General features: G+C 45.8%; 1 protein-coding gene across 1 annotated transcript in view; it reads left to right on the top strand.

Moving 5' to 3' along the window:
• Positions 1-2,221: 2,221 nt before the first annotated feature.
• Positions 2,222-6,066, top strand: part of Tmod3 (tropomodulin 3) — a 57,878-nt gene continuing 54,033 nt past the window's right edge. The window contains exon 1 of the mRNA XM_021206138.1: positions 2,222-2,380. The gene's annotated coding sequence lies outside the window, so the exon portion shown is untranslated. The remainder of the gene's footprint in view (positions 2,381-6,066) is intronic.

Below are 6,066 nucleotides of genomic sequence, written 5' to 3'. Positions count from 1 at the left end.
GAGGGAGGGAGGGAGGGAGGGAGGGAGGGAGAGAGGGAGAGAGAGGGGTTGAGATTTTCCAGATCATCAGTGATATTCAGTGAGTGTCAGTTGCACAAAATTCCAGAGTGTTTACTTAACCAGGGGTACTCCCGCCCTGAGAAGAAGAAGTAGATGCCAGAAATAGATGCCAGGAGAAACTAACCATTGGGTGACTCCCTATTCTGGGTGTAGCTGGAATGTACCTCAAGCATGCTCTCCAATCTTCTGGGCTGCTTTTTTTTTAAGTTATCAAGATAGAACACTATTCCTGCCCGTGCTGATGTCCATGCTGATGCCCGTGTCGATGCCAATGCTGATGATGCCCGTCCTGATCCCCATGCCAATGCCCATGCTGATCCCTGTGCTGATACCCATGCTGATGATGCTCATACTGATGCCCATGCCGATACCCGTGCTGATCCCCATGCTGATGCGCATGCTGATGCCAATGCTGATGCTCATGCCGATGCCCGTGCGGATGCTCATGCTGATGCCTGTGCTGATCCCCATGCTGATGATGCCCATGCTGATCCCCATGCTGATGATGCCCATGCTTATGCCCATGCTGATGCCCCTGCCAATGCCCGTGCTGAGCCCCGTGCTGATGATGACCATTATGCAGGACATTATTAACCAGTTCTCCAAGGTCATCTTCGCCTAACTCCATTCCCTCCTTTCCCTCCTTTGACTAGTTGTTTCTCCTGTTTATTCTCTCTCACATTAGCCCAATCACACTGTCTGTTGTAGAACACAAAGTTGGAACGGGAGGATGGGGTGGAGCAGGGAAATGGGCACGTGCTGTCTACCAGGTAATTAGAAACGGCATCTGTTGAAAAGCACTGCCTTGCTTGGACCCATAAGATACCTAAAGGCAGAGTAACACCTAACTAACGTCTCTGCTTTCATTTTGAGTCTGCCTTCCTGCTTTGGGTTGCCTAGTTACCTCTGCATGTAGACATAGTCACCATCCAAGGACTTCTCTCATCGTCGTCCTTCAGGATAAAGGCATAAAAATAAAGTATCAGAGACATCTTAGAGTCAGCTTTTACAATTACTTCTCAAAGGCACCTGTGGTCATTTTTGGATTCCATGAAAATCGTCAGTTACCTTCCAGATGAGGGCATCTCATCCACTGTGGGGAGGACTTATCTTCTGAGGATGACATTGCCCCCTCAGGCAAAAGGGACTCTTGGGAACAACTTGCAGAACCGGACTGAAAGAATGACCAGCCAGGACACATTGTGACCAGGATTGCTCAATTATACATACAAGAATGCTTCCTGCCCCAGTTCTTCTGCTTAAATCTAAAGCTCATGTGGGCTTATTGACTTCTTTATCTGATCCTTTCCTAGGTGTGTGCATTAATGAACTCTATCTCTGCTTCTCACCTTTACTCCTTTGTTAATGTTAGAGGTACCACACCTTGGTGCGATTTATGACCTTTTCTGCCATAAATTGCTAAAGAAAGAAAGAAAGAAAGAAAGAAAGAAAGAAAGAAAGAAAGAAAGAAAGAAGAAAGAAAGAAAGAAAGAAAGAAAGAAAGAAAGAAAGAAAAGAAAAGAAAAAAAGAAAAGAAAAAAGAAAGAAACCCAAACCAAAAAAAGACCTCATGTAGCCCAGACTGGCCTTGAACTCTTTATGTAAGTGACTGATAAACTTCTGATACCCCTACCTCTGCTTCAATTACTGGGATCTGAGATTACAGGCATGTAACACCACATCCAATTTAATCACTGTTTGGAATTAAATCTAGGGCTTTGTGTGCGCTTGTGTAAGCACTCTACCAACTGACCTACAATCCCAATCCCTTAGCTTTTATCTGTCTTCCATGACAAGTTTGAAAGACTGAAAGGCTTTCCCATTATCATACTCTCCCATTAGTAACCAAGGGAATAAGAAAAGCCTTACACTGTATTATTTGTCTGTTTACAAAAGGCCCACCATGCAAGAAGGAACTGTATTACCAAAATAAAAAAAAAAAAGCCTATAGACAGGTTTTCTACATCCCAGAGGGTCGCAGGCAGGTATATATACAGGAGCAAAAAGCATTTTTCTCAGCCTAGTATCTGTACCTTCTTCTAACACCCTCCCCATTGTAAAAGACCAGGTTCATTTGTATGGAGCTGCGCCCTTCTCTCTCGAACTACAACTCCCAGCATGCAGTCTGCGCCCACGAGTACGTAGGCTCATGGGAGGGGACAGTGAAGGGGAACCAGCAATACAGACAGCACGGTCGGGTTTAGGGGCAGCTGGCGGGAGGATTCGGCAACTCCCTGAACTTGAGGTACCGCGGAGTGTGGGCGCAGGGAAGAGCGATTCAAACCTTGCGGACTGTGCAAGTGGCTCGGCGGCCAGGCAGGTGAGTTCAGCCCGGTGCTTTCCAGGAAGTCCGTCGGAGGGCGCGGCAGCGGGTCGCTCCGGCCTGGGCGACTGAGAAGGGAGCGGCTGTGCTTCCCGCGCCTTGCCCGCGGGCCTCGCTAGAGAGCGGAGGGTGCCGGGACTGCGAGCTGTGCTGGGTGTCGCCCGCGGCCAGGCGCACAGGCTCTGGGCTGGGGTTGAGTCCCTTGCGGCCGGCCAGCAGGGGTTCGGGACCGGCCGGCTAGGGTTCGGGGCCCGCCACCTAGTGTTCAGGACTGGCCGACTGAGGTTCAGAACAGACCATCTGGGGTTCGGAACCGGCCGGCTGGGATTCGGGTTCCGCCACTGGTATTCGAGACCGGTCTTCTGGAGTTCGGGACTTGTCTACATAGGATTTGATATTTGGCTGTCTGGGTTTGGGACCGGCCGGTGCCCCGAAACCGGCGTGGCTGGGAAGCTGTCTGGGAAGCGCCTTGCCCCGCCGCCCCTCTACCCCAGCCATCATCTCGCTGCCTGGCTGTTGTTGGATGGGATGGGAGGAAACCCACAAAACTTGGGACACGCCCTTTTTGTGATTGAAATCTGGTGTCTTGCATTGGCCATTTTGCTCTCTCTGCTCTGCTCTGCCTTAGACTTAAGTTTCTGGCTCCAGTGCAGCACAGCTGGGGCCGGCTGTGAAATTGATGCGGGTTTGTTTTGAGGACGTGACTGGGTCGCTGTATCTTCGCTTACAGAAGTTGATGCGTTTCCTCCGCAAGCCTGCATTCTGATTACAAACAGAAATGGGAAACAGCCCCAATTTTTACTTTCCTTTTCTTTCTCATCTCTTGCCCTCTCTCTTTTCTGTTTAATTAAGAATCCCCTTTCCTCTTTCGAATCCTACCACACACATATCCCACCCACGTTCCCTTTCTACTCCCCCACCCAACACACCCTGCTTCTTTCTTGTCTTCTAAGAATCACATTCCCAACTTGACCTCTGCTTCTCAAAAAAAAAAAAAAAAAAAAAAAGCACACACACACACACGGTAATGAACACTGCAGTAAAACTTATCCCAGGAGGTCATACTTAAACAGGAAATGAGCTTGCGGAGATTTGCTGGCTCGAGCAGTCTTCTTTGGTTTCTGATATTTACTGCAGTTCATGTTTCTTTTTCTGAAAATTTTTGGAATAGGGTTTTTTTTTTTTTGGCATTTTAAATTGATTAATCAATTGGCCTGTCATTATTTCAGAAGAATAGCTTTGCTCAGACTCCTTTTTATTAGTTCTCTTCCTAGTCCTAGTCCACACATTTTACACACACACATTATCTCTTTTTGATATTTGGAACTGTGTAGCCCAGGCTGGCCTTTAAGCCTCAGCTTCCCAGTACTGGAATTACAGACGGAGCCACCAAGTCTGGCCATGTCTATATAATGTATTAAGAGCTGACAGTAGGGCCAGGAGAGAAGGCTCAGAGGGTAAGAACACACTGAATCCCATCTCTGGCTCTACACGTGCGATCCATTGTTTTCCAATCTTAATAACAAATTTTTTTCAGGCTGGAGATATAGCTCAGTAATTAAAGGCTTGCCTAGCATGTGTAAGGACCTAGCACCACAAAAGCAAAAAGATAATTTTCAGCTCCCAGCAACTGGCTTATGGCTTACTTATATAACAGGTTCAGTACCACAGAAAGAACCTAAGGGCCTATATCATGGGGCAACACTTTTCACCCTTAACATGCATAAATCACCATGCCTGTTCACTTTGAAGTGGAGTTTAGAATTTGCATATTTTAAGTAGAAGTTACACTTTGAAAACCAAAATGGGAAGATAATTCCTAAAAGACATTTTAAGATGCTTATAATGGTTCTTTTAAGACAGGTGCTGATAATTGTAGTATCAGATACATATGCAGGACTTGTCTAATTTTCAGTTAAAAAAAATTTGTTTGAGACAGGGTCTCACATAGCTTAGACAGACCTCGGATTTACAATGTTGCCAAAGCTAGCCTTGCACTCCTGCCGATCTTCCTGCCTCCTGAGCGCTGGGATTACAGGTGGATGCCACCCTGCCAGCTTCTCCTTCCTTTTCCTGTACACTCTCAGCTTTCTTCATCTTTTCTTCCATCCTCAGTTGTGTGTGTTTCAGTAATTAACTAATTCAGCAAGTAGGCATCTTATTCTGTCCTAGACACTGGGGTTCTTGTGTGTGTAAGATAGGATTCCTGTGTGAAAGCTTACTTTCTTTGGAACTATGCCCATGTCCTGCTTCAGAGCACTTTGGAGGGAATAAAAACATGTGGTAGTTGTGTATCCGGGAGAGAACAGATAAAGGCAGTCTGTTTCCACGTACTAGTCATCTGTTCTCCCAGGCCTTCCCTTTCTGTCGTGTTGGAGTGTGTGTGGTATATCAATGCAGAGCACAGTGTAATGGCGTACATTCACTTGGAACTTAAGATGAGTTGAATAAAGGGAAACCAGCTAGCTCTGAGCACTGTGATCAGCAGGGTTATGTTTACAGATGTAAACACATACCTGGGTTAGAATTCAACAGAAAGGGGATAAGATGAAAGGGGAAGAGACAGAAGAAGATAAGATGGAGATAGTGGGAGAAAATGGCTTTTGATAGTGTCTTTTGTCAGTCCTTACTCTGCTGTCATTGTTTAGCTTGAATCATGAACTTCCTGCCTTCACTCACTGCTAGAGTGCCAGGACTATGGGCAAGTGCCACCACTCAGGAATCTTTGTTTCCTTTGTGACAAGTTTTACCTTGCAGCCCAGTCTGACCACAGCAAGCAAGCAGCCTTCTCTACTCAACCTCCCAAGTGCTGGAGTTAGAAACGTGAACCACCACACCCCACTCTGTTTTCTTGGTGAGAACAGTCCAGGAGGGCATTATTGTGCAGGCTATAATTGTAGCTGAAACATGTATCAATGCTGGTCATTGACCTACCTGCTGACATTTAGTTACACTTGCTCTTCTCAGATCATTTAAAATCATAAGTGTGAAATTATATTGAAAGGAAAACAGCATAGAAAACAAATATTTAATTTGTGATGGTCCAGTAACTTGTTAGATATTAAAATTGTAGTCAAGCTGGGCATGGTGGCACACGCCTTTAATCCCAGCACCACTCAGGAGGCAGAGGCAGGCGGATTTCTGAGTTCCAGGACAGCCTGGTCTACAGAGTGAGTTCCAGGACAGCCAGGGCTACACAGAGAAACCCTGTCTCGAAAAATCAAAAAGAGAGAGAGAGAGAGAGAGAGAGGGAGAGAGAGAGAGAGAGAGAGAAAATTGTAGTCAAATTCTGCTTGCTCATTATAAAAAGAGTTTAAATCGGAGCATAAGTCTTGTGTTTGCCTGAATCCATTAGTGGGTATGTATGTATGTATGTATGTATGAATACTCACATATGGGGGTACATTTGTGTGGAAGCCAGTGGCTTTTTGAAAACAGGGTCTTTCTACACAGCTCAGTCTGTCCTGGAACTCACTATATAGACCAGGCTGGCCTCAGACTCCCATAGATCTTCTTGCTTTTGCCTCCTGAGTACTGGGATTAGGGATATGTACCACCATGCCAGGTTCTACCTTATCTTTCTTTTTTTTTTTTTTTTTTTTTAAAGATTTAGTTATTTATTTATTATATTTAAGTACACTGTAGCTGTCTTCAGACACTCCAGAAGAGGGAGTCAGATCTTG

This window comes from Mus pahari, chromosome 10 (assembly GCF_900095145.1).
Source record: "Mus pahari chromosome 10, PAHARI_EIJ_v1.1, whole genome shotgun sequence".
Taxonomy (NCBI): domain Eukaryota; kingdom Metazoa; phylum Chordata; class Mammalia; order Rodentia; family Muridae; genus Mus; species Mus pahari.
The sequence above is the reverse complement of the archived record's forward strand: the minus strand, read 5'-3'. Positions and strand labels throughout refer to the sequence as shown.